The 10,281-nt window shown below is 41.4% G+C and overlaps 1 protein-coding gene across 4 annotated transcripts in view; it reads left to right on the top strand.

Annotated features, from left to right (window-relative positions):
- The first annotated feature begins 1,850 nt into the window (after positions 1–1,850).
- GPBP1 (GC-rich promoter binding protein 1) overlaps positions 1,851–10,281 on the top strand; it is a 64,434-nt gene continuing 56,003 nt past the window's right edge. For 2 of the 4 annotated variants that reach the window (XM_061393481.1, XM_061393477.1), the window contains exon 1: positions 3,312–3,400. The gene's annotated coding sequence lies outside the window, so the exon portion shown is untranslated. Of the gene's footprint in view, positions 1,884–2,423; positions 3,401–10,281 lie in introns of those variants that run through there. The other 2 variants (XM_061393478.1, XM_061393480.1) reach the window with 2 other exon arrangements.

Here is a 10,281-nt window from a genome sequence, read left to right as displayed (position 1 = left end):
ATACCCCTTGAAAGGCTGATTTCACAGGTTTCAACGTGAGTCTTCAGTTTCAAGGCAAAAAGGTATCGCGATTAGAAAACGGTGACGCCCACAAAATTCATTATACCGAATCTTACGAGCTGTGAGGGACCGAGACACTGCTGAAATAATCCTACCCTGCTGTAGATTTAATAAAGAGAAAAACGATAATTAACACGGTCATATCCAGTAGCCACTTTTATCCCTGAGAATCTGGGCTTCGTTCCCAACCAGCGAGTCTCGTCTCCTCAGTCACTGGCTTCGCGTATATTATTTATGTCCGACACTCTCGTATTTGCATACGACAGTGAATCCACTGCTTCACGGCGCCGGATTAGTCCTGCGCCAACTCCGCCGGCGCTCCGCCCGCGCAAGGCTGTGTACCGCCGAGCATGTGATCTCTCAGCCTCGCAGGCCTGAGAGAGGTATCCGGCGCCTCGCGCGCGCCGCGGCTCCTCAGAACATCCAGCCAGGGTAGACGCCGCGGCGCGAGCCACTCGAGCCGGCGCGGCCGCCTCCCGAATCGGCGTTCCCCTCTCGCCCTCCCGCAGCCCCACCATCCCAGGCTCCCGGGCGGCCGCGGACCCGGGGAAGGGCGGGAGGAGGGGCTCCTCAGGGAGCAGCGGGGAATTCCCCCTTCCACCGAACGTTCCCGATTGTTCACCAGCCTCACGTCAGCAGCAGGGGGTAATCCCCGACTCCAGCTGCTCCTGACGTCACCGCGCGGAGCCACCGCCCCCCGCGCGCCCCTGCCTCCGGGACCTCCTCGAAGCCCCTCCCCTAAGCATAACCACGCCCTCTTCCCCTCCCCCAGCCGCTCGACGTAGCGGGCGGGGCTTCTTTGGCCGAGGCGTGAGCGGTTGCTTAGGCCAGAAGGTTCTCTGGTGGAGACGCTCCTCCTGCTGCCCCGCCCAGTAGGTTTGTTCGCACCGCTTCTTCCACACCCTATCTCCCTCCTCCTTCTCCTCGCCCCGCCTTTCCCCTCCCTTATCCTCAGCCCTTTTAGTTTCTTCCCCGCCTCGCCACCATCCACGATCTCGCGAGACTTGGCCCAGAACATTGCGGATCGGGTCGGCGCCATTTTGGGACTGAGACTGGTTGTGGGGGAGGGAAAAGCGGCAAAAGGGGATTATTCAAAGTACCGAAAACCTTCTCCCGGGATCGAGCGCAGCGGCACCCCTAGGCCAGGGGCACCTCTGGTGTGGCAGAAGGTAATAGCGTTCTCTGCGCTCGGCGCCAGGGTCTAGGGATGGGAGGGGGTACCCGTGTCGGCGTTGAGGTTTGAGGGGTCGGGAGCGGCGTTGGCGGCGTGAGGTGTGAAGCTGCCCGAGGACGGGGGGAGGGTGGCGGGAGAGCGAGGACAGAGAGGGAAGGACGGCGCGGCGAGGCCCCTCTAGGTATTGGCTTGGTCCGGGTGGAGCGGAGGTGGCGGTTGTGGGAGGGGGTGGGTGGCTTAGCCCGGGCGGCTTGAGGGTGGGGGGTGTTGTTTGGCGGAGGCTGGGAATGGGTCCGACGCCTTTCGTGCTCGGTCTTCCTCCCTCCGGCCTCTCGCAGGCGCCCGCCTCCTTTTGCACCGCTGCCGCTGTCGGAGGGTTGAGAGAGTCGAGGCCGAGTTGTGGCCTTTGGTGATTTCTCAGCGCACCCGCTCAGCCCGCCTCTCCAGGTCCGTGGCTGTGGACCGAGGCGAGCGCAGCCTTGCCCCTCTGAGTCCTGTAGGGTCTGAGGGGACTCGGTCTGGTTGGGGAGAAAAGCACTCTTAACGTGGTATACGAGAAGGGCTCAGTACCTTCCACCCCCTCAGTGTTGAGAGAAACCTGTTTTCTTAATTCAAGGAAATGGGAACCCTCACATCTCGTGGCTGCCGGGTAAGTCTCACCCTCGGGCCAATTTAAGGAATGTTCTTGTCCCACTTCTCGGCCACTTACCTTCCTACTCTGAATGGGGGAAATGTGCCCCTTTCCTCTGGGCATTCTGGTTTGGAGGGAGCGTCTTTCTCTTTATATCCCTCATTCGCTAAGTTGCATTTAGTAATGCTCGGTAGCAGCACACCTGTCTTTGCGTTTTCTTTTGGTAGATTTGAATAGAAAATACGGAAGATCTCTTAGAAGATTGTTTGCTCGTTTGTAACATTTACTCAAAGTATAGGAAGGTTTGCTTATATAATCCCTCTACCTTATATCCGCACACCCTTCCCAGTTGGAATCAGCACTTGTCTTCCATAATACCGTTTCCCACCGTTTTTTCTCCCCCTCAACATATTTTGAAGTCCTTTTCATACAGTAGACCTTTTTTGGGTGCGGAAGTGCATTTCTCTCCAGAGGTTGACTGTTGAGGATGGGGATTGATTTTTAGTTCAAAATTAAAATTCAGTGTGTAATTTAAAATTTTTTTTATAACTTTTACAGGTGATTGAATTACTCAGATATGAAGATCATCTTCTAGGTTTTGTGTAAAAGGCCCCGGATATTTCAAGTGGCCATTTTGGAATTACAATGTTTTTGGATAATTTTACCCCAGAAGTTTATTAAAATTGGCAAGAATCATCTCTGAAGTGAATTGATAGTAGTGAACAGTTCTGCAAGCTACTTAAAAAGAGATCCAGGCATTTCTTCAGTATTTTGGTTCAAACGGATTATATAACTGGTTTAAAGTGTTTTCAGCTGGTGGTATTTTTGCCTTCCCCCCAACCCCTCCCCTGTTGTTGTTCTTCAGCCAAAACTGTAAGATATGTTTGATTTGTGTACTGAGTAGTTTCGGCAGTTTCAAATTACTGTTTAAATATTGCTGAAGTTTCATGGCAGTTTATTTTTACCTTTATTAAAAGTTTTAGGAATTTTTGACCTCAGCCCTTTTCATGTCACAATGGGACCGCTTTTCTAAATGAAGACATTGAATGAATACAGAGTTTTTTTGCTTTTATCTTTTATTTACGTGGAAATTTAAGATGTGGCAGTTTCCCAGCAGCATGGTAGTATTGAGATAGCTGTGTGTCTCTTGTTTATGCTGATGTTTAGGAATGCTCTTCAGATGTGAAATTTTCTTTTTGTTTTTTCTTTTTGACTCATAAATTGGATTATTTCATCTGGAGTGGATAAGTACAACAGTGACAAGTACATGGAATAATAAAGAAGACTTTAAAATCTTAAAATCCAAGGAACTTGGCTAATTCTGGCGATAGCCATATGAAAACTTTAAAACAGAAGTATGGGTAGCTGACTGAAGTAACTCTATGTCAAATAGCCATAGGTTAAGTGTCTTCAAAGAACTTGGATATTATTTCAGAGGATACAGAATAAAAAAACAAACTGGAAAACATAAAGATTACAGAGACAAATCCAACACCTTCCTGTGCAGTCCTGTTGGAATTTGTAAGTACTATATGGTGAGCAAATCAAATGTTCATTTGTAAACTGTAATGAGTCAACTTTATCCTGTGTTATTCTTTGGAAGCCTTTCAGTTTCTTGCAGTACGATTCCTTGGCTTCAATTTCCTGGGCAGTCTGAAAAGAACTGTTAAGTAAATTGAAATGCAGAAAGAATTGTTAAGAATATTTCAGATGAAACTGTTCACATTTGAAGTTTTTGTACTTCTGAAGTAGACAAATCCATATGGTCAGTATGGCTTTATGGATTAATAGAAAGGTAGGAAAAAAATCAACAAATAGTCATTTTACTTCCTAAATATGACTGTAGATTACATTCTGAATGCAGTTTAGTGTTCCAGTGTAGAATTAGGTAGTTGTTTAAACAAATTACAGGGCTTGACTTTTAATCTGGTCTTTCATGAAGTAAATTGTTTTAAGGGATAACAATTCCTATCCATTACAGAAATTTTTTGAAACAAATTTTGAAGTGGCTTTGTATTTCAGATTGTTCCTTAAGTTCCAAAAAGTTTCAAAAAGTCATTACTAGGAACAGAAACTGAGAGGAAGAGAAGGTACACTAAGAACCTTTAACTTAAAAAAAAAAATGAGTATACATTCTCTGCCTCCAGAAGGTAATGTTGCCTTAAGTTATAAACAAATCTTGGTTAAAAAAAAAAGTTGTGAATATTAATTGCTGTAATGAAAATCCTTTGACAAGAGTATCTTTTAATTGTTTATTTGAGGATTGACTGGTATTATGATTTGTTACTGCATTTAATTTTTTTTAGTGAGTCATAGGCATTCAGTAGAAGTGTTTGTTTTTAAAAAATTGACTAAAATTTATTTTTGAAGCAGTTTATATTAACAGACGAATGTAGCTAAAGTTAAGGTTATTTTTTTTCACTTAATTATCTCTCTGAAATTAAAAAATACCATAATATTTGCACACTTTGCCAGGATAGCCTAATAACTGGTCATTTGGCTCATTTATTGTCTTGTTGTTGTTATGCTGTTGAATCCTGTTAGCTCCCTTAAAGCAGGAGAGGTAGGAGAGTCCAAAAGATGGTAGGTATTTAGATATACGTGGTATTTTATTTTCTGATACAAAATTGAGATTAGAGTTAAATAAATCTGTCAGAAAAGAATAGGATATTTCTTGTGTTCTTTGTCAGAGCTTTGTGTAGTACTTCTAATTGAGTTTCCACTTTGATTTATATAAACCTGTGATGAGAACAACCCCCCTTCTGCCCTTTTCTTTGCTTCGGAGAGCCTGTATTTTATATATTCCTCAAACTTAGTGGGTTTTCAAGTTACTTATCTAAGAACATACATTTTGAATGTGATTAGGAATTTGAACTGGAAGTGAATGGCCTTTTTTTTTTTTATAGAAAAGAACCACATAAGATTTACTGTTTGTGATTATTTTTCTTTAAATTTCTCCTGTTGCTCCAAGCAGTAGTATCAGGATAAAGATGACTCTCGTGACCAGGATTTTTAACAATTAACTTTAATCCTTGAATAGTAACATTTGCTTACAGTAGTTGTTCAAGGGCAGCTTTATTCGACTTGAGTGTTTTCATAAATATTTCATTATTTTCTTGGCATTGAAATATACAGTACCAGAGTAATTGAAATAATGGCTGGGTTCTCCCCCCTCACCCTAAGTACCTCTATCTCCCTTCCTCCCATTTTTTCCCCTACCTCTGTGCCTGAACAATATATAGGTCTAAAATAACAATTACAATGATTAACATTTATAGATGATGATTGTGTGATACATAGTAGTGTATCGTAGAGAAAACTATTAGTTGTATAGGTGAGAAATTAAAAGTTTTAGAGAGACTGAGACTGGTGTAGGAGTCTTGACCAAGTCTCCAAGCTGGACTAGAGAGACCCAAACTTAATCACTAGCCATGTTTAATACTGTCTTCATGTGGATTTTATGTTTATTAATTCAGTTTGAACATTATCACTGATGTTTTTTTCTTCTCATTTACTGCTTTTCTTTGGTAAATAATGATTACTGGTGGAGCTTGGAGACCAGCTAAAAGAAGAAAAACCACTGTTTTACTATTTGTTAGTAGCTATTTGAGTGCTAACTTTGTTTAGCTAAAGATTAAAATATGGTTTCAGATTATGAAATGTGAAAAGAAGAGAGAAGAAAATAAAATTCAACAAGGGAAGGGAATAAGGATGGGAACCTTTAATCTGAAAGTAAAATTACAAGTGAGGATAGAACCTAAACAGGCCAGATTATCTAATTGTCTTTAACTCAACCACTTTTTAATAAACGGGTTTAGATAACAATTTAGATCCAGTTAGGGGTAGTGATGTAGGAAAAGGGTAGTTTTGGGGAATTAGGAGATTTTTGATCTAGGATTTGGAATATTAGAAAAGGGTCTTTGTGACCTTGCATATTTACTTAAGGGCTTCCCAGGTGGTGCTAGTGGTAAAGAACCTGCCTGTCAGTTCAGGAGACCTAAGAGATGGGAGTTCGATCCCTAGGCAGGAAAGATTCCCTAGAGGAGGGCGTGACGATCCATTCCACTGTTCTTGCCTGGAGAATCCCATGGACAGAGGAGCCTGGTGGGTTGCAAAGTAGTCCTTTGGGTTGCAAAAAAAAATAGTCCTTTGGGTTGCAAAGAGTCAGACATGACTGAAGCGACTTAGCATGCACGCACATATTTACTTAATCTCTTGGCTTTACTTTTTTCATAAAAATGATGGAAATAATGTATGTGAAGGCTTTTTTGTTAATTGTGAGGTGTAATTAATATACAGGTAAAGTTTTATTTGTAACATAAAATTCTGTTTAATGTATTTTACATGTTAAACTAGTATTATGGGCTCTGAAATTATTTGTGTCTCTTGTTTCTGTTAACAGTATTACCTGCATCCTAGTCATGCTTTCCTCATTTCCAGTTTAATCTATCGTCCTAGCTTGATCTTTGGCTAAGGAAATACCCTACTTTAGTTGAGTTTGTGTGTGTGCGCTTCGTCGCTCAGTTGTGTCCGACTGTTTTCAACCCCATGGACTGTAGCCCACAAGGCTCCTTTGTCCATGGGGATTATCCAGGCAAGAATACTGGAGTGGGTTGCCATGCCCTCTTCCAGAGAATCTTCCCAACCCAGGGGTCAAATCCAGATCTCCCCCATTGCAGGCTGATTCTTTACGGTCTGAGCCACCAAGGAGGTCCTTAGTTGAGTTTACAAAGTCTTTTCCTGTGGCCAGAGAAATCTGCCTAAATTACAGTTCTTGGTTTTGTTACTTTAGCAGCCTTTCAGCTAATGTTTTTGGAATATTTCGGAAAGAGCAAGTTGCAAAGAGATTATCTGATGTCCTCCCCTCTTTTAATGTTTCATGTGTGAGAGGCTCCTAATATGAATTCTTTTTTGGCTATGTGGATGGGAGACTGATTTGAGAAGTCTTTGAAATAGATGTATTTGAAGGTGCTTCCATGTATTTTTTTGAAGAGCAGTTTCAACAGCAGGATCATGAGACAGAAAATGTTATAATTACTGATAAGATCTTTTATGATTGGATCTCCTTTTCAGTTTTACCTGCCTGCTTTTCCCCTTTTTGTTAGCTGTCCCACCCAGCAGAATACTTAAAGCTTATGTGCTGTATCTCTTAAAGTAATTGCTGTTTTCTGCGTCTTTTTATGTAAGAGATCATACTCAGTTTCTTTAAAAAGTTTTTATTTATTTATTTTTGGCTGTGCTGGTTTTAGTTGCTGTGTGCAGATTTTTTCTAGCTGTGTTGCTTGGACTCCAGAGCACTGGAGTAGCTGCGCTCCTGCTGTGAGGCATGTGGGATCCTCCCAGGCCAGGCCAACCCATGTCCTGTGCATTGGCAGGTGGACTCCCAACCACTGGACCACCAGGGAAGCCCCAGTTTCTTTAGTCATCTTTCTGTTCACAACTTGGGCAGTGCAGTGTTTTCATCTTCATTTCCTACCTGTTAATTCAGTTTCCAGGTTATGTATTTTTAAAACCGTATTTAGAAGTTGTTCCATACTTGTTTTTTTTTTTTAAGCAAGATCTTAAAAATTCTAGTTAAATGGATTGTTTTGGTTGTACCTCGCAGATGCCTTTAGAAAATTATTTAACTGAAACATTGTCATTTTTTTTGTCTCTACGTATGTATGTATACTAGTAAAAACAAGTTAGCTTTCAGTGAACATAAATAACACAGTTGACTCTTGAATGACACGGGGATTATAGGCACCTGGATGGCATCACTGACTCGATGGACGTGAGTCTGAGTGAACTCCAGGAGTTGGTGATGGACAGGGAGGCCTGGCGTGCTGCGATTCACGGGATCGCAGAGTCAGACACGACTGAGCGACTGATCTGATTGATCTTTGAATTGGAAGATTTGCATATAGTAGGCCAGACGTCTATATCTGACGTTTCTTGATATCTGCAGTTTTGCATGCACAAATTGAACCAGTTTTGGATAGTGTAGTAGTCTAATATTTAATATTGATAAAAATCCACATGTAAGGTGGCCTGCACAGTTCTAATGACTATGTTTAAGGGTCAACTGTATGTTCTTGTTTTTTTCTTTCTAATGTCAAAACTTTTTTTTTTTTTTGCTTAAAACTGTATTCTTTAAACAGGGGAGTTAAAAGAATACTATTGCACGTGGATTTTCTGTGGGTCAGAAATTTGATCGCAGTTTAGCTGAGTGGTTCTGGCTTCTTCTATGTCTTGCATAAAAATCTCAAAGGTTGCTGTCATTTGGAGGCTTGACTGGTGCCTAGAGGATCTCCTTCTAAGAAGGTGTTCCTCTTTGGGCTAGCAGGTTGCTGCTGGCTGGTGTCTAGAGGACTCAATTTCCTTAGCATATGTAGATCTTCAGCTGTTTCCATGGCAGCTGCATTTCCAGAGGAAGTCATCTGAGAAGAAAGGTAGGTAGAAATGTGCAGTGCCTTTTATGACCTAGTCTCAGAAGTCACTTCTGCCACATTCTTTGCATTAGAAGCAGCCTATTAAGTCTAGCCCACAGTCAAGGAGTGAGAAATTAGGTTCCACCTTGTGTCAAAAGATTTTGTGGACATAGTTAAAAAAAACTAGGGGGTAATTCTTTACAACCTGTTGTTGTCAATATGGGGGCTTCCCAGGAGGCTCAGTAGTAAAGAAATCTGCCTGCCAATGCAAGAGGCAGGGGTGCGTTGGTTGATCCCTGGGTTGGAAACATTTCCCCTGGAGTAGGAAATGGCAGTCCACTCCAGCATTCTTGCCTGGAAAATTCCATGAACCCGAGAAGTCTGCAGTCCATGGGATTGCAAAGAGTTGGATACTACTGAGTGACCGATGATACCCACATGTTGTCAATATAATTAGCTAAAGTCTTCACCCCCACAAATAGGTTGTTTTAAGTTTAGAGAAGAAAATAGATTCTAAATTTGTATCAGTTTAGCAGGTATAAGTCTTTTCTGCCTTTTGAGCCACTGTATGAGATAGAGAAGTAAAATCTTCGGCCCCCTTTGCACTAATCTCCCAATCTGTGTAATGAGGAACTGTCTATCATGGTAAAATAAACATAAAATTTACCATTTTAGTCATTTTTGAGTGTACACTTCAGTGACCTTGAGTACCTTCACATTGTGCAATTATCACCATCCGTCTCCAGAACATTGTTTTATCTTAAATTGAAACGCTACCCATTAACTGTCCATTTTCCCTTCTCCCAAGCCCCTGGCAAGCACTGTTGTATTTTCTATGAGTTTGACTACTCTGGGTACCTCTTACCTATTGATACTGTACTCTTTGAAACACTTCTTAAATATTTTGAAGGATATCTTCAAGGAAATCAGGTATGTTTATAATAAAATAGACCTTTGGGTTCTATTAATTCTAATTAATAAAATAGAACCTTTGGGTTCTAATTAATTTGTGGCAAAATATGCATAACATGAAGTTCAGCATTTCAGTTATTTTTAAGTGTATCGTTGTGTGGCATTTAGGTACATTCATGTTGTTACGCAGTCATTACCAGCACTCACCTCCGGAGCTCTTTTCATTTTGTAAAACTGAACCTCTGTACCCATTAAACCATAACTATTCCTTGCTCCTCCCAATCCTTGGAAATCACCACTCTCCTTATGTCTCTATGAACTTAACTACTTTAGGTACCTCATATAAGTGGAATCATGCAAATTTGTCCTTTAGTTACTGGCTTATTTCCTTTGAATGTCTTTGAGGTTCATCTGTGTTGTACCATGGGTCGATCAGAATACCCTTTTTTTTTTAAAGACAAAATAATCCATTATATGTGTATGTACCACATTTTGTTTATCCATTATCCGTTAATGGACACTTGGGTTGTTTCCACCTTTTGACTGTAGTAAATGCTGCTGTGAACATGGGAGGACAAATATTTGTCTGCATCTTTGCTTTCGATTCTTTTGGATAGATACCCAGAAGTGGAACTGCTGATCATACAGTAATTCTATTTTTAATTGAGGAACCACCATATTGTTTTCCATAGAGGCTGCACCGTTTCTTATTTCTACCAGCAATGCACAGGGGTCCCAGTTTCCTCAAATTTTTCTCAGCATTTGTTGTTTTCTGTGTATTGTGTTCTAATGGTTGTGAAGTGATATTGTTATGGTTTTGGCTTGGATTTCCCTAATGATTAGTAATGTGATAAGTGATGTCTGGTGTGCTTATTGGTCATTTGTGTCCTTTAGAGCGATACCTATTCAAGCCTTTGGCCCATTTTTAAACCAGATTGTTGTTGAGTTATAGAAGTTCTTTATTCTTGATATCAACATCTACCATAATGGGTGGGTTAATCCATGTTAATGCTTACTGTGTTTCAAGCAGTATTCAAAGCTTCTTAACTATATAAACTAATTTGATCCTCATAGGTGCAGCTTGTGGAAAGGTT

The sequence above is a fragment of the Bos javanicus genome, chromosome 20 (genome assembly GCF_032452875.1).
Source record: "Bos javanicus breed banteng chromosome 20, ARS-OSU_banteng_1.0, whole genome shotgun sequence".
Lineage (NCBI taxonomy): Eukaryota > Metazoa > Chordata > Mammalia > Artiodactyla > Bovidae > Bos > Bos javanicus.
This window is presented reverse-complemented; position numbering and strand designations above follow the sequence as displayed.